The sequence below is a fragment of the Carcharodon carcharias genome, chromosome 7 (assembly GCF_017639515.1).
Source record: "Carcharodon carcharias isolate sCarCar2 chromosome 7, sCarCar2.pri, whole genome shotgun sequence".
NCBI classification, from domain to species: domain Eukaryota; kingdom Metazoa; phylum Chordata; class Chondrichthyes; order Lamniformes; family Lamnidae; genus Carcharodon; species Carcharodon carcharias.
This window is the reverse complement of record NC_054473.1, coordinates 107,458,586-107,483,880: the sequence shown is the minus strand read 5'-3', so window position 1 is coordinate 107,483,880 and position 25,295 is coordinate 107,458,586. Positions and strand designations below refer to the sequence as shown.

The window sequence follows — 25,295 nt, the reverse complement described above, 5'->3', positions numbered from 1 at the left end:
GTTCACTGTGTGTGAGAGAGAGTGTATCTGTGTTGACTGTATGTGTGAGAGAGAGTGTGTCTGTGTTCACTGTGTGTGTGAGTGTGTCTGTTGACTGTGTGTGAGAGAGCATGTCTGTGTTGACTGTGTGTGTGAGAGATTGTGTCTGTGTTCACTGTGGGTGAGTGAGAGTGTGTCTGTGTTCACTGTGCGTTTGAGAGAGAGTGTTTCTATGTTCACTTTGTGCGTGTGAGTGTGTGTTTGTGTTGACCGTATCTGCGAGAGAGACTGTGTCGGTTTTCATTGCGTGTGTGTGAGTGTGTGTCTGTGTTGACTGTGTGTGTGAGAGAGAGTGTGTCTCTGTTAACCGTGTCTGTGAGAGAGAGTGTGTCTGGGTGGCCTGTGTGTGTGAGAGTTGTGTGTCTGTGTTGACTGTGTGTGTGTGAGTGAATATGTGTCTGTGTTGACTGTGTGTGTGTGTGAAAGAGTGTTTCTGTGTTCACCGTGTGTGTGAGAGAGAGTGTGTCTGTGTTGACTGTGTGTGTGAGAGAGAGTGTGTCTCGGTTGACTGCGTGTGTGAGACAGAGTGTGTCTGTGTTCATTGTGTGTGAGAGAGATTGTGTCTGTGTTGAATGTGTGTGTGAGAGAATGTGTCTGTGTTGACTGGGTGTGTGAGAGAGAGTGTGTCTTTTGTGACTGTGCGTGTGTGTTAGAGAGTGTGTCTGTGTTGACTGTGTGTGTGAGAGAGTGTGTCTGTGTTCACTGTGTGTGTGAGTGTGTCTGTTGACTGTGTGAGAGAGCATGTCTGTGTTGTTGTGTGTGAGAGAGTGTGTCTGTGTTCACTGTGGGTGAGTAAGAGTGTGTCTGTGTTTACTGTGCATTTGAGAGAGAGTGTGTCTATGTTCACTTTGTGCATTTGAGAGAGTTTCTCTGTGTTCACTTTGTGTGTGTGAGTGTGTGTCTGTGTTAACCGTGTCTGAGAGAGAGATTGTGTCTGTGTTGACTGTAAGTGTGTGAGAGAGAGTGTGTCTATGTTTACTGTGAGTGTATGTCTGTGTTCTCTGTGGGTGAGGGAGAATGTGTCTGGGTTGACTGTGTGTGTCAGTGAGAGTGTGTCTGTGTTCATTGTGTGTGTCAGAGAGAGTGTGTCTGGCTTGACTGTGTGTGGGAGAGAGAGTGTTTCTGTGTTCACTGTGTGCGCGAGAGAGTGTGCCTGTGTTGACTGTGTGTGTGAGAGAGAGTGTGTCTGTGTTCAATTTGTGTGTGAGAGAGAGTGTGTCTGTGTTCACTATGTGTGTGAGAGAGATTGTGTCTGAGTTAACTGTGAGTGTGAGAGTTTTGTGTCTGAGTTGACTGTGTGTGAGAGAGTGTATCTGCCTTGACTGTGTGTGTGAGAGATTGTGTCTGTGTTCACTGTGTGTGAGAGAGAATGTGTCTCTGTTGACCATGTCTGTGAATGAGAGTGTTTGTGTTCACTGTGTGCGTGAGAGAGTGTGTCTGTATTGACTGTGTGTGTCAGAGAGAGTGTGTCTGTGTTGACTGTGTGTGTGAGAAGGGAGTGTGTCTGTGTTTACTGTGTGTGAGAGAGTGTGTCTGTGTTGAATGGATGTGTGTGAGTGAGAGTATGTCTCTATTCACTCTGTGTGTGAGAGTGTGTCTGTGTTCACTATGTTTGTGAGAGAGCGAGTCTCTGTTCACTGTGTGTATGAGAGAGAGTGTGTCAGTGTTCACTGTGTGTGAGAGAGATTGTGTCTGTGTTTACTGTGTGTGAGAGAGCGTGTCTTTGTTCACTGTGTGTATGAGAGAGAGTGTGTCTATATTGACTGTGAGTGTGAGAGCGAGTGTGTCTGTGTTCACTCTGGGTGAGTAAGAGTGTGTCTGTGTTCACTGTGTGTGTGAGAGAGGGTGTGTCTGGGTTGATTGTGTGTGTGAGTGAGAGTGTTTCTATGTTCACTGTGTGTGTGTGTGAGTGTGACTGTGTTGACTATGTGTGTGAGGGAGAGTGTGTCTCCGTTGACCGTGTCTGTGAGAGAGAGTGTGTCTGAGTTCACTGTGTGTGAGAGAGAGTGTATCTGTGTTGACTGTATGTGAGAGAGAGAGTGTGTCTGTGTTCACTGTGTGTGTGAGTGTGTCTGTTGACTGTGTGTGAGAGAGCATGTCTGTGTTGACTGTGTGTGTGAGAGATTGTGTCTGTGTTCACTGTGGGTGAGTGAGAGTATGTCTGTGTTCACTGTGCGTTTGAGAGAGAGTGTTTCTATGTTCACTTTGTGCGTGTGAGTGTGTGTTTGTGTTGACCATATCTGCGAGAGAGACTGTGTCGGTTTTCATTGCGTGTGTGTGAGTGTGTGTCTGTGTTGACTGTGTGTGTGAGAGAGAGTGTGTCTCTGTTAACCGTGTCTGTGAGAGAGAGTGTGTCTGGGTGGCCTGTGTGTGTGAGAGTTGTGTGTCTGTGTTGACTGTGTGTGTGTGAGTGAATGTGTGTCTGTGTTGACTGTGTGTGTGTGTGAAAGAGTGTTTCTGTGTTCACCGTGTGTGTGAGAGAGAGTGTGTCTGTGTTGACTGTGTGTGTGAGAGAGAGTGTGTCTCGGTTGACTGCGTGTATGAGACCGAGTGTGTCTGTGTTCATTGTGTTTGAGAGAGATTGTGTCTGCGTTGAATGTGTGTGTGAGAGAATGTGTCTGTGTTGACTGGGTGTGTGAGAGAGCGTGTGTCTTTTGTGACTGTGCGTGTGTGTTAGAGAGAATGTCTGTGTTGACTGTGTGTGTGAGAGAGTGTGTCTGTGTTCATTGTGTTTGAGAGAGATTGTGTCTGTGTTGAATGTGTGTGTGAGAGAGTGTGTCTGTGTTGAATGGATGTGTGTGAGTGAGAGTATGTCTCTATTCACTCTGTGTGTGAGAGTGTGTCTGTGTTCACTATGTTTGTGAGAGAGCGAGTCTCTGTTCACTGTGTGTATGAGAGAGAGTGTGTCAGTGTTCACTGTGTGTGAGAGAGATTGTGTCTGTGATTACTGTGTGAGAGAGAATGTGTCTGTGTTCACTGTGTGTATGAGAGAGAGTGTGTCTATATTGACTGTGAGTGTGAGAAAGAGTGTGTCTGTGTTCACTCTGGGTGAGTAAGAGTGTGTCTGTGTTCACTGTGTGTGTGAGAGAGGGTGTGTCTGGGTTGACTGTGTGTGTGAGTGAGAGTGTTTCTATGTTTACTGTGTGTGTGTGTGTGTGTGAGTGTGACTGTGTTGACTATGTGTGTGAGAGAGAGTGTGTCTCCGTTGACCGTGTCTGTGAGAGAGAGTGTGTCTGAGTTCACTGTGTGTGAGAGTGTATCTGTGTTGACTGTGTGTGTGAGAGAGAGTGTGTCTGTGTTCACTGTGTGTGTGAGTGTGCCTGTTGACTGTGTGAGAGAGCATGTCTGTGTTGACTGTGTGTGTGAGAGATTGTGTCTGTGTTCACTGTGGGTGAGTGAGAGTGTGTCTGTGTTCACTGTGCGTTTGAGAGAGAGTGTTTCTATGTTCACTTTGTGCGTGTGAGTGTGTTTTTGTGTTGACCGTATCTGCGAGAGAGACTGTGTCGGTTTTCATTGTGTGCGTGTGAGTGTGTGTCTGTGTTGACTGTGTGTGTGAGAGAGAGTGTGTCTCGGTTGACGGCGTGTGTGAGACCGAGTGTGTCTGTGTTCATTGTGTTTGAGAGAGATTGTGTCTGTGTTGAATGTGTGTGTGAGAGAATGTGTCTGTGTTGACTGGGTGTGTGAGAGAGAGTGTGTCTTTTGTGACTATGCGTGTGTGTTAGTGAGTGTGTCTGTGTTGACTGTGTGTGTGAGAGAGTGTGTCTGTGTTCACTGTGTGTGTGAGTGTGTCTGTTGACTGTGTGAGAGAGCACGTCTGTGTTGACTGTGTGTGAGAGAGTGTGTCTGTGTTCACTGTGGGTGATTAAGAGTGTGTCTGTGTTTACTGTGCATTTGAGAGAGAGTGTGTCTATGTTCACTTTGTGCATTTGAGAGAGTTTCTCTGTGTTCACTTTGTGTGTGTGAGTGTGTGTCTGTGTTAACCGTGTCTGAGAGAGAGATTGTGTCTGTGTTGACTGTATGTGTGTGAAAGAGAGTGTGTCTATGTTTACTGTGAGTGTATGTCTGTGTTCACTGTGGGTGAGGGAGAATGTGTTTGGGTTGACTGTGTGTGTCAGTGAGAGTGTGTCTGTGTTCATTGTGTGTGTCAGAGAGAGTGTGTCTGGCTTGACTGTGTGTGTGAGAGAGAGTGTTTCTGTGTTCACTGTGTGCCTCAGAGAGTGTGTCTGGGTTGACTGTGTGCAAGAGTGAGAGTGTGTCTGTGTTCACTGTGGGTGAGTGAAGGTGTGTCTTTGATCACTGTGCATTTGTGTGTGTGAGAGAGAGTGTGTCAATGTTGACTGTGAGTGTGTGTCTGTGTTCACCGTGTGTCTGAGAGATTATGTCTGGGTTGACTGTTTGTGTGAGTGAGAGTGTGTCTGTGTTCAATTTGTATGTGAGAGAGAGTGTGTCTGTGTTCACTATGTGTGTGAGAGAGATTGTGTCTGTGTTAACTGTGAGTGTGAGAGTTTTGTGTTTGTGTTGACTGTGTGTGAGAGAGTGTATCTGCCTTGACTGTGTGTGTGAGAGATTGTGTCTGTGTTGACTGTGTGTGAGAGAGAATGTGTCTCTGTTGACCATGTCTGTGAATGAGAGTGTGTCTGTGTTCACTGTGTGTGTGAGTGTGGGTGTGTCTATGTTGACTGTGAGTGTGAGAGAGAGTATGTCTGTGTTCAATGTGTGCGTGAGAGAGTGTGTCTGTATTGACTGTGTGTGTGAGAGAGAGTGTGTCTGTGTTGACTATGTGTGTGAGAAGGGAGTGTGTCTGTGTTTACTGTGTGTGAGAGAGTGTGGCTGTGTTGAATGGATGTGTGTGAGTGAGAGTATGTCTCTATTCACTCTGTGTGTGAGAGTGTGTCTGTGTTCACTATGTTTGTGAGAGAGCGAGTCTCTGTTCACTGTGTGTATGAGAGAGAGTGTGTCAGTGTTCACTGTGTGTGAGAGAGATTGTGTCTGTGATTACTGTGTGAGAGAGAATGTGTCTGTGTTCACTGTGTGTGTGAGAGAGAGTGTGTCTATATTGACTGTGAGTGTGAGAAAGAGTGTGTCTGTGTTCACTCTGGGTGAGTAAGAGTGTGTCTGTGTTCACTGTGTGTGTGAGAGAGGGTGTGTCTGGGTTGACTGTGTGTGTGAGTGAGAGTGTTTCTATGTTTACTGTGTGTGTGTGTGTGTGAGTGTGACTGTGTTGACTATGTGTGTGAGAGAGAGTGTGTCTCCGTTGACCGTGTCTGTGAGAGAGAGTGTGTCTGAGTTCACTGTGTGTGAGAGAGAGTGTATCTGTGTTGACTGTGTGTGTGAGAGAGAGTGTGTCTCGGTTGACGGCGTGTGTGAGACCGAGTGTGTCTGTGTTCATTGTGTTTGAGAGAGATTGTGTCTGTGTTGAATGTGTGTGTGAGAGAATGTGTCTGTGTTGACTGGGTGTGTGAGAGAGAGTGTGTCTTTTGTGACTGTGCGTGTGTGTTAGTGAGTGTGTCTGTGTTGACTGTGTGTGTGAGAGAGTGTGTCTGTGTTCACTGTGTGTGTGAGTGTGTCTGTTGACTGTGTGAGAGAGCATGTCTGTGTTGACTGTGTGTGAGAGAGTGTGTCTGTGTTCACTGTGGGTGAGTGAGAGCATGTCTGTGTTCACTGTGCATTTGAGAGTGTGTCTATGTTCACTTTGTGCGTTTTAGTGTCTGTGTTTCTCTGTGTTCACATTGTGTGTGTGTTTGTCTGTGTTGACCATGTCTGAGAGAGAGAGTGTGTCTGTGTTGACTGTGTGTGTGTGAGAGAGAGTGTGTCAATGTTGACTGTGTGTGTCTGTGTTTACTGTGGGTGAGGGAGTGTGTGTCTGGGTTACTGTGTGTCAGTGAGAGTGTGTCTGTGTTCATTGTGTGTGTGAGAGAGAGTGTGTCTGCCTTGACTGTGTGTGTGAAAGAGAGTGTGTCTGTGTTCACTGTGTGTGCGTGAGAGTGTGTCTGTGTTGACTATGTGTGTGAGAGAGAGTGTGTCTGTGTTCACCATGTGTCTAAGAGAGTGTGTCTGTGTTGACTGTTTATGTGAGTGAGAGTGTGTTTGTGTTCAATTTGTGTGTGAGAGAGAGTGTATCTGTGTTCACTATGTGTGTGAGAGAGATTGTGTCTATGTTAACTGTGAGTGTGAGAGTTTTGTGTCTGTGTTGACTGTGTGTGAGAGAGTGTATCTGCCTTGACTGTGTGTGTGAGAGATTGTGTCTGTGTTGACTGTGTGTGAGAGAGAATGTGTCTCTGTTGACCATGTTTGTGAATGAGAGTGTGTCTGTGTTCACTGTGTGTGTGAGTGTGGGTGTGTCTATGTTGACTGTGAGTGTGAGAGAGAGTATGTCTGTGTTCACTGTGTGCGAGAGAGAGTGTGTCTGTATTGACTGTGTGTGTGAGAGAGAGTGTGTCTGTGTTGACTGTGTGTGTGAGAGAGAGTGTGTCTCGGTTGACTGCGTGTGTGAGACCGAGTGTGTCTGTGTTGACTGGGTGTGTGAGAGAGAGTGTGTCTTTTGTGACTGTGCGTGTGTGTTAGAGAGTGTGTCTGTGTTGACTGTGTGTGTGAGAGAGTGTGTCTGTGTTCACTGTGTGTGTGAGAGAGGGTGTGTCTGGGTTGACTGTGTGTGTGAGTGAGAGTGTTACTATGTTTACTGTGTGTGTGTGTGTGAGTGTGACTGTGTTGACTATGTGTGTGAGAGAGAGTGTGTCTCCGTTGACCGTGTCTGTGAGAGAGAGTATGTCTGAGTTCACTGTGTGTGAGAGAGAGTGTATCTGTGTTGACTGTGTGTGTGAGAGAGAGTGTGTCTGTGTTCACTGTGTTTGTGAGTGTGTCTGTTGACTGTGTGTGAGAGAGAATGTGTCTCTGTTGACCATGTTTGTGAATGAGAGTGTGTCTGTGTTCACTGTGTGTGTGAGTGTGGGTGTGTCTATGTTGACTGTGAGTGTGAGAGAGAGTATGTCTGTGTTCACTGTGTGCGAGAGAGAGTGTGTCTGTATTGACTGTGTGTGTGAGAGAGAGTGTGTCTGTGTTGACTGTGTGTGTGAGAGAGAGTGTGTCTCGGTTGACTGCGTGTGTGAGACCGAGTGTGTCTGTGTTGACTGGGTGTGTGAGAGAGAGTGTGTCTTTTGTGACTGTGCGTGTGTGTTAGAGAGTGTGTCTGTGTTGACTGTGTGTGTGAGAGAGTGTGTCTGTGTTCACTGTGTGTGTGAGAGAGGGTGTGTCTGGGTTGACTGTGTGTGTGAGTGAGAGTGTTACTATGTTTACTGTGTGTGTGTGTGTGAGTGTGACTGTGTTGACTATGTGTGTGAGAGAGAGTGTGTCTCCGTTGACCGTGTCTGTGAGAGAGAGTATGTCTGAGTTCACTGTGTGTGAGAGAGAGTGTATCTGTGTTGACTGTGTGTGTGAGAGAGTGTGTGTCTGTGTTCACTGTGTTTGTGAGTGTGTCTGTTGACTGTGTGTGAGAGAGCATGTCTGTGTTGACTGTGTGTGTGAGAGATTGTGTCTGTGTTCACTGTGGGTGAGTGAGAGTGTGTCTGTGTTCACTGTGCGTTTGAGAGAGAGTGTTTCTATGTTCACTTTGTGCGTGTGAGTGTGTTTTTGTGTTGACCGTATCTGCGAGAGAGACTGTGTCGGTTTTCATTGTGTGCGTGTGAGTGTGTGTCTGTGTTGACTGTGTGTGTGAGAGAGAGTGTGTCTCGGTTGACGGCGTGTGTGAGACCGAGTGTGTCTGTGTTCATTGTGTTTGAGAGAGATTGTGTCTGTGTTGAATGTGTGTGTGAGAGAATGTGTCTGTGTTGACTGGGTGTGTGAGAGAGAGTGTGTCTTTTGTGACTGTGCGTGTGTGTTAGTGAGTGTGTCTGTGTTGACTGTGTGTGTGAGAGAGTGTGTCTGTGTTCACTGTGTGTGTGAGTGTGTCTGTTGACTGTGTGAGAGAGCATGTCTGTGTTGACTGTGTGTGAGAGAGTGTGTCTGTGTTCACTGTGGGTGAGTGAGAGCATGTCTGTGTTCACTGTGCATTTGAGAGTGTGTCTATGTTCACTTTGTGCGTTTTAGTGTCTGTGTTTCTCTGTGTTCACATTGTGTGTGTGTTTGTCTGTGTTGACCGTGTCTGAGAGAGAGAGTGTGTCTGTGTTGACTGTGTGTGTGTGAGAGAGAGTGTGTCAATGTTGACTGTGTGTGTCTGTGTTTACTGTGGGTGAGGGAGTGTGTGTCTGGGTTACTGTGTGTCAGTGAGAGTGTGTCTGTGTTCATTGTGTGTGTGAGAGAGAGTGTGTCTGCCTTGACTGTGTGTGTGAAAGAGAGTGTGTCTGTGTTCACTGTGTGTGCGTGAGAATGTGTCTGTGTTCACGGTGCGTTTGAGAGAGTTTCTCTGTGTTCACTTTGTGTGTGTGAGTGTGTGTCTGTGTTGACCATGTCTGAGAGAGAGAGTGTGTCTGGGTTGACTGTGTGTGTGTGAGAGAGAGTGGGCCTATGTTGACTGTGAGTGTGAGAGTGTGTCTGTGTTCACTGTGGGTGAGTGAGAGTGTGTCTGTGTTCACTGTGCATTTGAGAGAGAGCGTGTCTGTGTTCACTTTGTGTGTGTGAGTGTGTGTCTGTGTTGACCATATCTGTGAGAGAGAGTGAGTATGTGCTCACCGTGTGTGTGAGAGAGTGTGTCTGGGTTGACTGTGTGCGCGAGAGAGTGTGTCTGTGTTGACTGTGTGAGAGAGAGTGTGTCTGTGTTGACTGTGTTTGTGAGAGAGAGTGTGTCTGTGTTCACCGTGTCAGTGAGAGAGAGTGTGTCTGGGTTGACTGTGTGTGTGAGAGTTGTGTGTCTGTGTTGACTGTGTGTGAGAGAGAGTGTCTGTGTTGACTGTGTGTGTGAGAGACAGTGTGTCTGTGTTCACTCTGTGTGTGAGAGTGTGTCTGGATTCACTGTGTGTATAATGATGAGTGAGTCTGTGTTCACCGTGTGTGTGAGAGAGTGTGTTTCTGTGTTGATTGTGTGTGTGAGAGAGAGTGTGTCTGGGTTGACTGTGTGTGTGAGACCGAGTGTGTCTGTGTTCACTGTGTGTGAGATTGTGTCTGTGTTGAATGTGTGTGAAAGAGAATGTGTGTGATGAATGGGTGTGAGAGAGAGTGTGTCTTTTGTGACTGTGCGTGTGTGTTAGAGAGTGTGTCTGTGTTGACTGTATGTGTGAGAGAGAGTGTCTGTGTTCACTTTATGTGTGAGTGTGTCTGTTGACTGTGTGAGAGAGCATGTCTGTGTTGACTGTGTGTGAGAGAGTGTGTCTGTGTTCACTGTGCATGTGTGAGAGTCTGTCTGTGTTCACTGTGCATTTGAGAGACAGTTTCTCTGTGTTCACTTTGTGTGTGTGAGTGTGTGTCTGTGTTGACCATGTCTGAGAGAGAGAGTGTGTCTGGGTTGACTGTGTGTGTGTGAGAGAGAGTGTGTCTATGTTGTCTGTGAGTGTGAGATTGTGTCTGTGTTCACTGTGGGTGAGTGAGAGTGCGTCTGGGTTGACTGTGTGTGTCAGTGAGAGTGTGTCTGTGTTCATTGTGTGTATGAGAGAGAGTGTGTCTGTGTTCATTGTGTGTGTGAGAGAGAGTCTGTCTGTGTTCACTGTGCGCAAGAGTGTTTGTGTTGACCATGTGTGTGAGAGTGTGTCTGTGTTGACTGTGTGTGTGAGAGAGAGTGTGTCTGTGTTGACTGTGTGTGAGAGAGAGTTTGTCTGTGTTTGCTGTGTGTGTGTGCGAGAGTGTGTCTTTGTTGACTGCGTGTGTGAGAGTGTGCCTGTGTTGACTGTTGTGTGAGTGAGTCTCTCTGTGTTGACTCTGTGTTTGTGAGAGAGTGTGTCTGTGTTCTCTGTGTGTGAGAGAGAGCTTGTCTCTGTTCACTGTGTGTGTGAGAGAGATTGTGTCTGGGTTGACTGTGTGTGTGAGAGTTGTGTGTCTGTGTTGACTGTGTGTGAGAGAGAGTGTCTGTGTTGACTGTGTGTGTGAGAGACAGTGTGTCTGTGTTCACTCTGTGTGTGAGAGTGTGTCTGGATTCACTGTGTGTATAACGATGAGTGAGTCTGTGTTCACCGTGTGTGTGAGAGAGTGTGTTTCTGTGTTGATTGTGTGTGTGAGAGAGAGTGTGTCTGGGTTGACTGTGTGTGTGAGACCGAGTGTGTCTGTGTTCACTGTGTGTGAGATTGTGTCTGTGATGAATATGTGTGAGAGAGAATGTGTTTGTGCTGACTGGGTGTGAGAGAGAGTGTGTCTTTTGTGACTGTGCGTGTGTGTTAGAGAGTGTGTCTGTGTTGACTGTATGTGTGAGAGAGAGTGTCTGTGTTCACTTTATGTGTGAGTGTGTCTGTTGACTGTGTGAGAGAGCATGTCTGTGTTGACTGTGTGTGAGAGAGTGTGTCTGTGTTCACTGTGCATGTGTGAGAGTCTGTCTGTGTTCACTGTGCATTTGAGAGACAGTTTCTCTGTGTTCACTTTGTGTGTGTGAGTGTGTGTCTGTGTTGACCATGTCTGAGAGAGAGAGTGTGTCTGGGTTGACTGTGTGTGTGTGAGAGAGAGTGTGTCTATGTTGTCTGTGAGTGTGAGATTGTGTCTGTGTTCACTGTGGGTGAGTGAGAGTGCGTCTGGGTTGACTGTGTGTGTCAGTGAGAGTGTGTCTGTGTTCATTGTGTGTATGAGAGAGAATGTGTCTGTGTTCATTGTGTGTGTGAGAGAGAGTCTGTCTGTGTTCACTGTGCACAAGAGTGTCTGTGTTGACCATGTGTGTGAGAGTGTGTCTGTGTTGACTGTGTGTGTGAGAGAGAGTGTGTCTGTGTTGACTGTGTGTGAGAGAGAGTTTGTCTGTGTTTGCTGTGTGTGTGTGCGAGAGTGTGTCTTTGTTGACTGCGTGTGTGAGAGTGTGCCTGTGTTGACTGTTGTGTGAGTGAGTCTCTCTGTGTTGACTCTGTGTTTGTGAGAGAGTGTGTCTGTGTTCACTGTGTGTGAGAGAGAGCTTGTCTCTGTTCACTGTGTGTGTGAGAGAGATTGTGTCTGGGTTGACTGTGTGTGTGAGAGTTGTGTGTTTGTGTTGACTGTGTGTGAGAGAGAATGTCTGTGTTGACTGTGTGTGTGAGAGTCAGTGTGTCTGTGTTCACTCTGTGTGTGAGAGTGTGTCTGGATTCACTGTGTGTATCACAATGAGTGTGTCTATGTTCACCGTGTGTGTGAGAGAGTGTGTTTCTGTGTTGATCATGTGTCTGTGAGAGATTGTGTCTGTGTTGACTGTGTGTGAGAGAGAATGTGTCTCTGTTGACTGTGTCTGTGAATGAGAGTGTGTCTGTGTACACTGTGTGTGAGAGAGTGAGTCTCTGTTCACTGCGTGTATGAGAGAGTGTGTCTATGTTGACTGTGAGTGTGACAGAGAGTGTGTCTGTGTTCACTGTGTGCGTGAGAGAGTGTGTCTGTATTGTCTGTGTGTGTGAGAGACATGGTGTCTGTGTTCACCGTGTGTGTGACAGAGTGTGTTTCTGTGTTGATTGTGTGTGTGAGAGAGAATGTGTCGAGGTTGACTGTGTTTGTGAGACCGAGTGTGTCTGTGTTGACTGTGTGTGAGATTGTGTCTGTGTTGAATGTGTGTGAGAGAGAATGTGTCTGTGTTGACTGGGTGTGAGAGAGAGTGTGTCTTTTGTGACTGTGCGTGTGTGTTAGAGAGTGTGTCTGTGTTGACTGTATGTGTGAGAGAGAGTGCCTGTGTTCACTTTATGTGTGAGTGTGTCTGTTGACTGTGTGAGAGAGCATGTCTGTGTTGACTGTGTGTGAGAGAGTGTGTCTGTGTTCACTATGCGTCAGTGAGAGTGTGTCTGTGTTCACTGTGCGTTTGAGAGAGAGTTTCTCTGTGTTCACTTTGTGTGTGTGAGTGTGTGTCTGTGTTGAAGATGTCTGAGAGAGAGAGTGTGTCTGGGTTGACTGTGTGTTTGTGAGAGAGAGTGTGTCTATGTTGTCTGTGAGTGTGAGAGTGTGTCTGTGTTCACTGTGGGTGAGTGAGAGTGTGTCTGGGTTGACTGTGTGTTTCAGTGAGAGTGTGTCTGTGATCATTGTGTGTATGAGAGAGAGTGTGTCTGTGTTCACTGTGGGTGAGTCAGAGTGTGTCTGGGTTGACTGTGTGTGTGAGTGAGAGTGTGTCTGTGTTCATTGTGTGTGTGAGAGAGCATGTCTGTGTTGAGTGTGTGTGTGAGACAGTGTGTCTGTGTTCAACGTGTATGTGAGAGAGCGTGTGTCTGGGTTGACGGTGTGTGTGAGAGAGTGTGCCTATGTTGATTGTGAGTGTGAGAGTGTGTCTGTGTTCACTGTGGGTGATTGAGAGTGTGTCTGTGTTCACTGTGCATTTGAGAGAGAGTGTGTCTGTGTTAACTTTGTGTGTGTGAGTGTGTGTCTGTGTTGACCGTGTCTGTGAGAAAGAGTGAGTATGTGTTCACCGTGTGTGTGAGAGAGAGTGTGTCTTGGTTGACTGTGTGCGCGAGAGTGTGTGTCAGTGTTGACTGTGTGAGAGAGAGTGTGTCTGTGTTGACTGTGTGTGAGAAAGAGTGTCTGTGTTGACTGTGTATGTGAGAGAGAGTGTGTCTATGTTCACTGTGTGCGAGAGAGAGTGTGTCTGTGTTGACTGTGTGTGTGAGAGAGAGTGTGTCTCGGTTGACTGCGTGTGTGAGACCGAGTGTGTCTGTGTTGACTGGGTGTGTGAGAGAGAGTGTGTCTTTTGTGACTGTGCGTGTGTGTTAGAGAGTGTGTCTGTGTTGACTGTGTGTGTGAGAGAGTGTGTCTGTGTTCACTGTGTGTGTGAGTGTGTCTGTTGACTGTGTGAGAGAGCATGTCTGTGTTGACTGTGTGTGAGAGAGTGTGTCTGTGTTCACTGTGGGTGAGTGAGAGTGTGTCTGTGTTTACCGTGCATTTGAGAGAGAGTGTGTCTATGTTCACTTTGTGCATTTGAGAGAGTTTCTCTGTGTTCACTTTGTGTGTGTGAGTGTGTGTCTGTGTTAACCGTGTCTGAGAGAGAGATTGTGTCTGTGTTGACTGTATGTGTGTGAGAGAGAGTGTGTCTATGTTTACTGTGAGTGTATGTCTGTGTTCACTGTGGGTGAGGGAGAATGTGTCTGGGTTGACTGTGTGTGTCAGTGAGAGTGTGTCTGTGTTCATTGTGTGTGTCAGAGAGAGTGTGTCTGTGTTCACTGTGTGCGCGAGTGTGTCTGTGTTGACTGTGTGTGTGAGAGAGAGTGTGTCTCTGTTCACCGCGTGTCTCAGAGAGTGTGTCCGGGTTGACTGTGTGCAAGAGTGAGAGTGTGTCTGTGTTCACTGTGGGTGAGTGAAGGTGTGTCTTTGTTCACTGTGCATTTGTGTGTGTGAGAGAGAGTGTGTCAATGTTGACTGTGAGTGTGTGTCTGTGTTCACTGTGGGTGAGGGAGTGTGTCTGGGTTGACTGTGTGTGTGAGTGAGAGTGTGTCTGTGTTCATTGTTTGTGTGAGAGAGAGTGTGTCTGTGTTCACTATGTGTGAGAGAGATTGTGTCTGTGTTGAATGTGTGTGAGAGAGAATGTGTCTGTGTTGACTGTGTGTGTGAGAGAGAGTGTGTCTTTTGTGACTGTGCGTGTGTGTGAGAGTGTGTCTGTGTTCACTGTGTGTGTGAGTGTGTCTGTTGACTGTGTGAGAGAGCATGTCTGTGTTGACTGGGTGTGAGAGAGTGTGTCTGTGTTCACTGTGGGTGAGTGAGAGTGTGTCTGTGTTCACTGTGCATTTGATAGAGAGTGTGTCTATATTCACTTTGTGCGTTTGAGAGAGAGTTTCACTGTGTTCACTTGGTCTGTGTGAGTGTGTCTGTCTTCACTGTGTGTGTGAGAGAGAGTGTGTCTGTGTTCACTGTGTGTGAGAGAGTGTGTCTGTGTTGACTGTGTGTGTGAGAGAGTGTGTCTGTGTTTACTGTGTGTGTGTGAGAGAGTGTGTCTTTGTTGACTGAGTGTGTGAGAGAGAGTGTGTCTGTGTTGACTGTGTGTGTGAGAGAGTGTGTCGGTGTTCACTGTGTGTGAGAGTTGTGTGTCTGTGTTCACTGTGTGTGTGTGTGTGAGAGAGTGTGTCTCTGCTGACTGCGTGTGTGAGAGAGAGCGTGTCTGTGTTGACTGTGTGTGTGTGAGAGAGAGTGTGTCAATGTTGACTGTGAGTGTGTATCTGTGTTCACCGTGTGTCTGAGAGAGTGTGTCTGGGTTGACTGTATGTGTGAGTGAGAGTGTGTCTGTGTTCATTGTGTGTGTGAGAGAGAGTGTGTCTGTGTTCACAATGTGCGCGAGAGTGTCTAAGTTGACTGTGTGTGTGAGTGTGTCTGTGTTGACTGTGTGTGTGAGAGAGAGTGTGCCTGTGTTCACTGTGTGTGAGAGACAGTGTGTCTGTGTTGACTGTGTGTGTGAGAGAGCGAGTCTCTGTTCACTGTGTGTATGAGAGAGAGTTTGTCTATGGTGACTGTGTTTGTGAGAGAGAGTGTCTATGTTCACTGTGGGTGAGTGAGATTGTGTCTGTGTTCACTGTGCATTTGAGAGAAAGTGTGTCTGTGTTGACTGTGTGTGTGAGAGAGCGAGTCTCTGTTCACTGTGTGTATGAGAGAGAGTTTGTCTATGGTGACTGTGTTTGTGAGAGAGAGTGTCTATGTTCACTGTGGGTGAGTGAGATTGTGTCTGTGTTCACTGTGCATTTGAGAGAAAGTGTGTCTGTGTTCACTGGCTAAGTATGTTTCTATGTTCACTTTGTGTGCGTCAGTGTGTGTCTGTGTTGACCGTATCTGCGAGAGTACTGTGTCTGTGTTCACTGTGTGTGTGAGAGAGATTGTGTCTGGGTTGACTGTGTGTGTGCGAGGGAGTGTTTATGTGTTTACTGTGTGTGAGTGAGAGTGTTTCTATGTTCACTGTGTGTGTGTGAGTGTGTGTCTATGTTGACTGTGTGTGAGAGAGAGTCTGTCTGTGTTTAATGCGTGAGAGAGAATGTGTCTGTGTTGAACGGGTGTGTGTGAGTGAGAGTATGTCTGTGTTCACTCTGTGTGTGAGAGTGTGTCTGTGTTCACTGTGTTTGTGAGAGAGCGAGTCTCTGTTCACTGTGTGTATGAGAGAGAATTTGTCTATGTTGACTGTGTTTGTGAGAGACAGTGTGTCTATGTTCACTGTGGGTGAGTGAGAATGTGTCTGTGTTCACTGTGCGCTTGAGAGAGACTGTGTCTGTGTTCACTGTTTGCATGAGAAATTCTGTTTCTATGTTCACTTTGCGAGTGCCTGTGTTGACTGTATCTGCAAGAGAGGCTGTGTCTGTGTTCACTGTTTATGTGAGCGAGAGTGTGTCTGTGTTCACTTTGTGTGTGTGAGTGTGTGTCTGTGTTGACCGTGTCTGTGAGAGAGTGTGAGTATGTGTTCACCGTGTGTGTGAGAGAGGGTATGTCTGGGTTGACTGTGTGCGCGAGAGAGTGTCTGCGTTGACTGTGTGGGAGAGAGTGTGTCTGTGTTCACCGTGTCTGTGAGAGAGAGTGTGTCTGGGTTGACTGTGTGTGTGAGAGACAGTGTGTCTGTGTTCACTCTGTGTGAGATTGTGTCTGTGTTGAATGTGTGTGAGAGAGAATGTGTGTGTTGAATGGGTGTGAGAGAGAGTGTGTCTTTTGTGACTGTGCGTGTGTGTTAGTGTGTCTGTGTTGACTGTATGTGTGAGAGAGAGTGTCTGTGCTCACTTTGTGTGTGAATGTGTCTGTTCACTGTGTGAGAGAGCATGTCTGTGTTGACTGTGTGTGAGAAAGTGTGTCTGTTCACTGTAGGTGAGTGAGAATGTGTCTGTGTTCACGGTGCGTTTGAGAGAGTTTCTCTGTGTTCACTTTGTGTGTGTGAGTGTGTGTCTGTGTTGACCATGTCTGAGAGAGAGAGTGTGTCTGGGTTGACTGTGTGTGTGTGAGAGAGAGTGGGCCTATGTTGACTGTGAGTGTGAGAGTGTGTCTGTGTTCACTGTGGGTGAGTGAGAGTGTGTCTGTGTTCACTGTGCATTTGAGAGAGAGCGTGTCTGTGTTCACTTTGTGTGTGTGAGTGTGTGTCTGTGTTGACCATATCTGTGAGAGAGAGTGAGTATGTGCTCACCGTGTGTGTGAGAGAGTGTGTCTGGGTTGACTGTGTGCGCGAGAGAGTGTGTCTGTGTTGACTGTGTGAGAGAGAGTGTGTCTGTGTTGACTGTGTTTGTGAGAGAGAGTGTGTCTGTGTTCACCGTGTCAGTGAGAGAGAGTGTGTCTGGGTTGACTGTGTGTGTGAGAGTTGTGTGTCTGTGTTGACTGTGTGTGAGAGAGAGTGTCTGTGTTGACTGTGTGTGTGAGAGACAGTGTGTCTGTGTTCACTCTGTGTGTGAGAGTGTGTCTGGATTCACTGTGTGTATAACGATGAGTGAGTCTGTGTTCACCGTGTGTGTGAGAGAGTGTGTTTCTGTGTTGATTGTGTGTGTGAGAGAGAGTGTGTCTGGGTTGACTATGTGTGTGAGACCGAGTGTGTCTGTGTTCACTGTGTGTGAGATTGTGTCTGTGTTGAATGTGTGTGAAAGAGAATGTGTGTGATGAATGGGTGTGAGAGAGAGTGTGTCTTTTGTGACTGTGCGTGTGTGTTAGAGAGTGTGTCTGTGTTGACTGTATGTGTGAGAGAGAGTGTCTGTGTTCACTTTATGTGTGAGTGTGTCTGTTGACTGTGTGAGAGAGCATGTCTGTGTTGACTGTGTGTGAGAGAGTGTGTCTGTGTTCACTGTGCATGTGTGAGAGTCTGTCTGTGTTCACTGTGCATTTGAGAGACAGTTTCTCTGTGTTCACTTTGTGTGTGTGAGTGTGTGTCTGTGTTGACCATGTCTGAGAGAGAGAGTGTGTCTGGGTTGACTGTGTGTGTGTGAGAGAGAGTGTGTCTATGTTGTCTGTGAGTGTGAGATTGTGTCTGTGTTCACTGTGGGTGAGTGAGAGTGCGTCTGGGTTGACTGTGTGTGTCAGTGAGAGTGTGTCTGTGTTCATTGTGTGTATGAGAGAGAGTGTGTCTGTGTTCATTGTGTCTGTGAGAGAGAGTCTGTCTGTGTTCACTGTGCGCAAGAGTGTTTGTGTTGACCATGTGTGTGAGAGTGTGTCTGTGTTGACTGTGTGTGTGAGAGAGAGTGTGTCTGTGTTGACTGTGTGTGAGAGAGAGTTTGTCTGTGTTTGCTGTGTGTGTGTGCGAGAGTGTGTCTTTGTTGACTGCGTGTGTGAGAGTGTGCCTGTGTTGACTGTTGTGTGAGTGAGTCTCTCTGTGTTGACTCTGTGTTTGTGAGAGAGTGTGTCTGTGTTCACTGTGTGTGAGAGAGAGCTTGTCTCTGTTCACTGTGTGTGTGAGAGAGATTGTGTCTGGGTTGACTGTGTGTGTGAGAGTTGTGTGTCTGTGTTGACTGTGTGTGAGAGAGAGTGTCTGTGTTGACTGTGTGTGTGAGAGACAGTGTGTCTGTGTTCACTCTGTGTGTGAGAGTGTGTCTGGATTCACTGTGTGTATAACGATGAGTGAGTCTGTGTTCACCGTGTGTGTGAGAGAGTGTGTTTCTGTGTTGATTGTGTGTGTGAGAGAGAGTGTGTCTGGGTTGACTGTGTGTGTGAGACCGAGTGTGTCTGTGTTCACTGTGTGTGAGATTGTGTCTGTGATGAATATGTGTGAGAGAGAATGTGTCTGTGCTGACTGGGTGTGAGAGAGAGTGTGTCTTTTGTGACTGTGCGTGTGTGTTAGAGAGTATGTCTGTGTTGACTGTATGTGTGAGAGAGAGTGTCTGTGTTCACTTTATGTGTGAGTGTGTCTGTTGACTGTGTGAGAGAGCATGTCTGTGTTGACTGTGTGTGAGAGAGTGTGTCTGTGTTCACTGTGCATGTGTGAGAGTCTGTCTGTGTTCACTGTGCATTTGAGAGACAGTTTCTCTGTGTTCACTTTGTGTGTGTGAGTGTGTGTCTGTGTTGACCATGTCTGAGAGAGAGAGTGTGTCTGGGTTGACTGTGTGTGTGTGAGAGAGAGTGTGTCTATGTTGTCTGTGAGTGTGAGATTGTGTCTGTGTTCACTGTGGGTGAGTGAGAGTGCGTCTGGGTTGACTGTGTGTGTCAGTGAGAGTGTGTCTGTGTTCATTGTGTGTATGAGAGAGAGTGTGTCTGTGTTCATTGTGTGTGTGAGAGAGAGTCTGTCTGTGTTCACTGTGCGCAAGAGTGTCTGTGTTGACCATGTGTGTGAGAGTGTGTCTGTGTTGACTGTGTGTGTGAGAGAGAGTGTGTCTGTGTTGACTGTGTGTGAGAGAGAGTTTGTCTGTGTTTGCTGTGTGTGTGTGCGAGAGTGTGTCTTTGTTGACTGCGTGTGTGAGAGTGTGCCTGTGTTGACTGTTGTGTGAGTGAGTCTCTCTGTGTTGACTCTGTGTTTGTGAGAGAGTGTGTCTGTGTTCACTGTGTGTGAGAGAGAGCTTGTCTCTGTTCACTGTGTGTGTGAGAGAGATTGTGTCTGGGTTGACTGTGTGTGTGAGAGTTGTGTGTTTGTGTTGACTGTGTGTGAGAGAGAATGTCTGTGTTGACTGTGTGTGTGAGAGTCAGTGTGTCTGTGTTCACTCTGTGTGTGAGAGTGTGTCTGGATTCACTGTGTGTATAACAATGAGTGTGTCTATGTTCACCGTGTGTGTGAGAGAGTGTGTTTCTGTGTTGATCATGTGTCTGTGAGAGATTGTGTCTGTGTTGACTGTGTGTGAGAGAGAATGTGTCTCTGTTGACTGTGTCTGTGAATGAGAGTGTGTCTGTGTACACTGTGTGTGAGAGAGTGAGTCTCTGTTCACTGCGTGTATGAGAGAGTGTGTCTATGTTGACTGTGAGTGTGACAGAGAGTGTGTCTGTGTTCACTGTGTGCGTGAGAGAGTGTGTCTGTATTGTCTGTGTGTGTGAGAGACATGGTGTCTGTGTTCACCGTGTGTGTGACAGAGTGTGTTTCTGTGTTGATTGTGTGTGTGAGAGAGAATGTGTCGAGGTTGACTGTGTTTGTGAGACCGAGTGTGTCTGTGTTCACTGTGTGTGAGATTGTGTCTGTGTTGAATGTGTGTGAGAGAGAATGTGTCTGTGTTGACTGTATGTGTGAGAGAGAGTGCCTGTGTTCACTTTATGTGTGAGTGTGTCTGTTGACTGTGTGAGAGAGCATGTCTGTGTTGACTGTGTGTGAGAGAGTGTGTCTGTGTTCACTATGCGTCAGTGAGAGTGTGTCTGTGTTCACTGTGCGTTTGAGAGAGAGTTTCTCTGTGTTCACTTTGTGTGTGTGAGTGTGTGTCTGTGTTGAAGATGTCTGAGAGAGAGAGTGTGTCTGGGTTGACTGTGTGTTTGTGAGAGAGAGTGTGTCTATGTTGTCTGTGAGTGTGAGAGTGTGTCTGTGTTCACTGTGGGTGAGTGAGAGTGTGTCTGGGTTGACTGTGTGTTTCAGTGAGAGTGTGTCTGTGATCATTGTGTGTATGAGAGAGAGTGTGTCTGTGTTCACTGTGGGTGAGTCAGAGTGTGTCTGGGTTGACTGTGTGTGTGAGTGAGAGTGTGTCTGTGTTCATTGTGTGTGTGAGAGAGCATGTCTGTGTTGAGTGTGTGTGTGAGACAGTGTGTCTGTGTTCAACGTGTATGTGAGAGAGCGTGTGTCTGGGTTGACGGTGTGTGTGAGAGAGTGTGCCTATGTTGATTTTGAGTGTGAGTGTGTCTGTGTTCACTGTGCATTTGAGAGAGAGTGTGTCTGTGTTAACTTTGTGTGTGTGAGTGTGTGTCTGTGTTGACCGTGTCTGTGAGAAAGAGTGAGTATGTGTTCACCGTGTGTGTGAGAGAGAGTGTGTCTTGGTTGACTGTGTGCGCGAGAGTGTGTGTCAGTGTTGACTGTGTGAGAGAGAGTGTGTCTGTGTTGACTGTGTGTGAGAAAGAGTGTCTGTGTTGACTGTGTATGTGAGAGAGAGTGTGTCTATGTTCACTGTGTGCGAGAGAGAGTGTGTCTGTGTTGACTGTGTGTGTGAGAGAGAATGTGTCTGTGTTGAATGTGTGTGTGTGTGAGAGAGAATGTGTCTGTGTTCACTCTGTGTGTGAGAGCGTGTCTGGATTCACTGTGTGTATAACAATGAGTGTGTCTGTGTTCACTGTGTGTGTGAGAGAGAGTGTGTCTATGATGACTGTGAGTGTGAGAGTGTGTCTGTGTTCACTGTGGGTGAGTGAGAGTGTTTCTGTGATCACTGTGTGTTTGAGAGAGAGTGTGTCTGTGTTCACTGTGTGTGTGAGTGTGCCTGTTGACTGTGTGTGTGAGAAGGGAGTGTGTCTGTGTTTACTGTGTGTGAGAGAGTGTGTCTGTGTTGAATGGATGTGTGTGAGTGAGAGTATGTCTCTATTCACTCTGTGTGTGAGAGTGTGTCTGTGTTCACTATGTTTGTGAGAGAGCGAGTCTCTGTTCACTGTATGTATGAGAGAGAGTGTGTCAGTGTTCACTGTGTGTGAGAGAGATTGTGTCTGTGTTTACTGTGTGAGAGAGAATGTGTCTGTGTTCACTGTGTGTGTGAGAGAGCGTGTCTTTGTTCACTGTGTGTATGAGAGAGAGTGTGTCTTTATTGACTCTGAGTGTGAGAGAGAGTGTGTCTGTGTTCACTCTGGGTGAGTAAGAGTGTGTCTGTGTTCACTGTGTGTGTGAGAGAGGGTGTGTCTGGGTTGACTGTGTGTGTGAGTGAGAGTGTTTCTGTGTTCACTGTGTGTGTGAGTGTGTCTGATGACTGTGTGAGAGAGCATGTCTGTGTTGACTGTGTGTGTGAGAGATTGTGTCTGTGTTCACTGTGGGTGAGTGAGAGTGTGTCTGTGTTCACTGTGCGTTTGAGAGAGAGTGTTTCTATGTTCACTTTGTGCGTGTGAATGTGTGTTTGTGTTGACCGTATCTGCGAGAGAGACTGTGTCTGTTTGCATTGTGTGTGTGTGAGTGTGTGTCTGTGTTGACTGTGTGTGTGAGAGAGAGTGTGTCTCTGTTAACCGTGTCTGTGAGAGAGAGTGTGTCTGGGTGGCCTGTGTGTGTGAGAGTTGTGTGTCTGTGTTGACTGTGTGTGTGTGAGTGAGTGTGTGTCTGTGTTGACTGTGTGTGTGTGTGAGAGAGTGTTTCTGTGTTCACCGTGTGTGTGAGAGAGAGTGTGTCTGTGTTGACTGTGTGTGTGAGAGAGAGTGTGTCTCGGTTGACTGCGTGTGTAAGACCGAGTGTGTCTGTGTTGACTGGGTGTGTGAGAGAGAGTGTGTCTTTTGTGACTGTGCGTGTGTGTTAGAGAGTGTGTCTGTGTTGACTGTGTGTGTGAGAGAGTGTGTCTGTGTTCACTGTGTGTGTGAGTGTGTCTGTTGACTGTGTGAGAGAGCATGTCTGTGTTGACTGTGTGTGAGAGAGTGTGTCTGTGTTCACTGTGGGTGAGTGAGAGTGTGTCTGTGTTTACCGTGCATTTGAGAGAGAGTGTGTCTATGTTCACTTTGTGCATTTGAGAGAGTTTCTCTGTGTTCACTTTGTGTGTGTGAGTGTGTGTCTGTGTTAACCGTGTCTGAGAGAGAGATTGTGTCTGTGTTGACTGTATGTGTGTGAGAGAGAGTGTGTCTATGTTTACTGTGAGTGTATGTCTGTGTTCACTGTGGGTGAGGGAGAATGTGTCTGGGTTGACTGTGTGTGTCAGTGAGAGTGTGTCTGTGTTCATTGTGTGTGTCAGAGAGAGTGTGTCTGGCTCGACTGTGTGTGTGAGAGAGAGTGTTTCTGTGTTCACTGTGTGCGCGAGTGTGTCTGTGTTGACTGTGTGTGTGAGAGAGAGTGTGTCTCTGTTCACCGCGTGTCTCAGAGAGTGTGTCTGGGTTGACTGTGTGCAAGAGTGAGAGTGTGTCTGTGTTCACTGTGGGTGAGTGAAGGTGTGTCTTTGTTCACTGTGCATTTGTGTGTGTGAGAGAGAGTGTGTCAATGTTGACTGTGAGTGTGTGTCTGTGTTCACTGTGGGTGAGGGAGTGTGTCTGGGTTGACTGTGTGTGTGAGTGAGAGTGTGTCTGTGTTCATTGTTTGTGTGAGAGAGAGTGTGTCTGTGTTCACTATGTGTGAGAGAGATTGTGTCTGTGTTGAATGTGTGTGAGAGAGAATGTGTCTGTGTTGACTGTGTGTGTGAGAGAGAGTGTGTCTTTTGTGACTGTGCGTGTGTGTGAGAGTGTGTCTGTGTTCACTGTGTGTGTGAGTGTGTCTGTTGACTGTGTGAGAGAGCATGTCTGTGTTGACTGGGTGTGAGAGAGTGTGTCTGTGTTCACTGTGGGTGAGTGAGAGTGTGTCTGTGTTCACTGTGCATTTGATAGAGAGTGTGTCTATATTCACTTTGTGCGTTTGAGAGAGAGTTTCACTGTGTTCACTTGGTCTGTGTGAGTGTGTCTGTCTTGACTGTGTGTGTGAGAGAGAGTGTGTCTGTGTTCACTGTGTGTGAGAGAGTGTGTCTGTGTTGACTGTGTGTGTGAGAGAGTGTGTCTGTGTTTACTGTGTGTGTGTGAGAGAGTGTGTCTTTGTTGACTGAGTGTGTGAGAGAGAGTGTGTCTGTGTTGACTGTGTGTGTGAGAGAGTGTGTCGGTGTTCACTGTGTGTGAGAGTTGTGTGTCAATGTTCACTGTGTGTGTGTGTGAGAGAGTGTGTCTCTGCTGACTGCGTGTGTGAGAGAGAGCGTGTCTGTGTTGACTGTGTGTGTGTGAGAGAGAGTGTGTCAATGTTGACTGTGAGTGTGTATCTGTGTTCACCGTGTGTCTGAGAGAGTGTGTCTGGGTTGACTGTATGTGTGAGTGAGAGTGTGTCTGTGTTCATTGTGTGTGTGAGAGAGAGTGTGTCTGTGTTCACAATGTGCGCGAGAGTGTCTAAGTTGACTGTGTGTGAGTGTGTCTGTGTTGACTGTGTGTGTGAGAGAGAGTGTGCCTGTGTTCACTGTGTGTGAGAGACAGTGTGTCTGTGTTGACTGTGTGTGTGAGAGAGCGAGTCTCTGTTCACTGTGTGTATGAGAGAGAGTTTGTCTATGGTGACTGTGTTTGTGAGAGAGAGTGTCTATGTTCACTGTGGGTGAGTGAGATTGTGTCTGTGTTCACTGTGCATTTGAGAGAAAGTGTGTCTGTGTTCACTGGCTAAGTATGTTTCTATGTTCACTTTGTGTGCGTCAGTGTGTGTCTGTGTTGACCGTATCTGCGAGAGTACTGTGTCTGTGTTCACTGTGTGTGTGAGAGAGATTGTGTCTGGGTTGACTGTGTGTGTGCGAGGGAGTGTTTATGTGTTTACTGTGTGTGAGTGAGAGTGTTTCTATGTTCACTGTGTGTGTGTGTGAGTGTGTATCTATGTTGACTGTGTGTGAGAGAGAGTCTGTCTGTGTTTAATGTGTGAGAGAGAATGTGTCTGTGTTGAACGGGTGTGTGTGAGTGAGAGTATGTCTGTGTTCACTCTGTGTGTGAGAGTGTGTCTGTGTTCACTGTGTTTGTGAGAGAGCGAGTCTCTGTTCGCTGTGTGTATGAGAGAGAATTTGTCTATGTTGACTGTGTTTGTGAGAGACAGTGTGTCTATGTTCACTGTGGGTGAGTGAGAGTGTGTCTGTGTTCACTGTGCGCTTGAGAGAGACTGTGTCTGTGTTCACTGTTTGCATGAGAAATTCTGTTTCTATGTTCACTTTGCGAGTGCCTGTGTTGACTGTATCTGCAAGAGAGGCTGTGTCTGTGTTCACTGTTTATGTGAGCGAGAGTGTGTCTGTGTTCACTTTGTGTGTGTGAGTGTGTGTCTGTGTTGACCGTGTCTGTGAGAGAGTGTGAGTATGTGTTCACCGTGTGTGTGAGAGAGGGTGTGTCTGGGTTGACTGTGTGCGCGAGAGAGTGTCTGCGTTGACTGTGTGGGAGAGAGTGTGTCTGTGTTCACCGTGTCTGTGAGAGAGAGTGTGTCTGGGTTGACTGTGTGTGTGAGAGACAGTGTGTCTGTGTTCACTCTGTGTGAGATTGTGTCTGTGTTGAATGTGTGTGAGAGAGAATGTGTGTGTTGAATGGGTGTGAGAGAGAGTGTGTCTTTTGTGACTGTGCGTGTGTGTTAGTGTGTCTGTGTTGACTGTATGTGTGAGAGAGAGTGTCTGTGCTCACTTTGTGTGTGAATGTGTCTGTTCACTGTGTGAGAGAGCATGTCTGTGTTGACTGTGTGTGAGAAAGTGTGTCTGTTCACTGTAGGTGAGTGAGAATGTGTCTGTGTTCACGGTGCGTTTGAGAGAGTTTCTCTGTGTTCACTTTGTGTGTGTGAGTGTGTGTCTGTGTTGACCATGTCTGAGAGAGAGAGTGTGTCTGGGTTGACTGTGTGTGTGTGAGAGAGAGTGGGCCTATGTTGACTGTGAGTGTGAGAGTGTGTCTGTGTTCACTGTGGGTGAGTGAGAGTGTGTCTGTGTTCACTGTGCATTTGAGAGAGAGCGTGTCTGTGTTCACTTTGTGTGTGTGAGTGTGTGTCTGTGTTGACCATATCTGTGAGAGAGAGTGAGTATGTGCTCACCGTGTGTGTGTGAGAGTGTGTCTGTGTTGACTGTGTGCGCGAGAGAGTGTGTCTGTGTTGACTGTGTGAGAGAGAGTGTGTCTGTGTTGACTGTGTTTGTGAGAGAGAGTGTGTCTGTGTTCACCGTGTCAGTGAGAGAGAGTGTGTCTGGGTTGACTGTGTGTGTGAGAGTTGTGTGTCTGTGTTGACTGTGTGTGAGAGAGAGTGTCTGTGTTGACTGTGTGTGTGAGAGACAGTGTGTCTGTGTTCACTCTGTGTGTGAGAGTGTGTCTGGATTCACTGTGTGTATAACGATGAGTGAGTCTGTGTTCACCGTGTGTGTGAGAGAGTGTGTTTCTGTGTTGATTGTGTGTGTGAGAGAGAGTGTGTCTGGGTTGACTGTGTGTGTGAGACCGAGTGTGTCTGTGTTCACTGTGTGTGAGATTGTGTCTGTGTTGAATGTGTGTGAAAGAGAATGTGTGTGATGAATGGGTGTGAGAGAGAGTGTGTCTTTTGTGACTGTGCGTGTGTGTTAGAGAGTGTGTCTGTGTTGACTGTATGTGTGAGAGAGAGTGTCTGTGTTCACTTTATGTGTGAGTGTGTCTGTTGACTGTGTGAGAGAGCATGTCTGTGTTGACTGTGTGTGAGAGAGTGTGTCTGTGTTCACTGTGCATGTGTGAGAGTCTGTCTGTGTTCACTGTGCATTTGAGAGACA

At 47.1% G+C, this 25,295-nt stretch overlaps 1 protein-coding gene across 1 annotated transcript in view; it reads right to left on the bottom strand.

The window, feature by feature from the left end:
- calb2a (calbindin 2a) overlaps nt 1-25,295 on the bottom strand; it is a 374,587-nt gene that overhangs the window by 93,824 nt on the left and 255,468 nt on the right. The gene's annotated exons all lie outside the window — the stretch shown is intronic.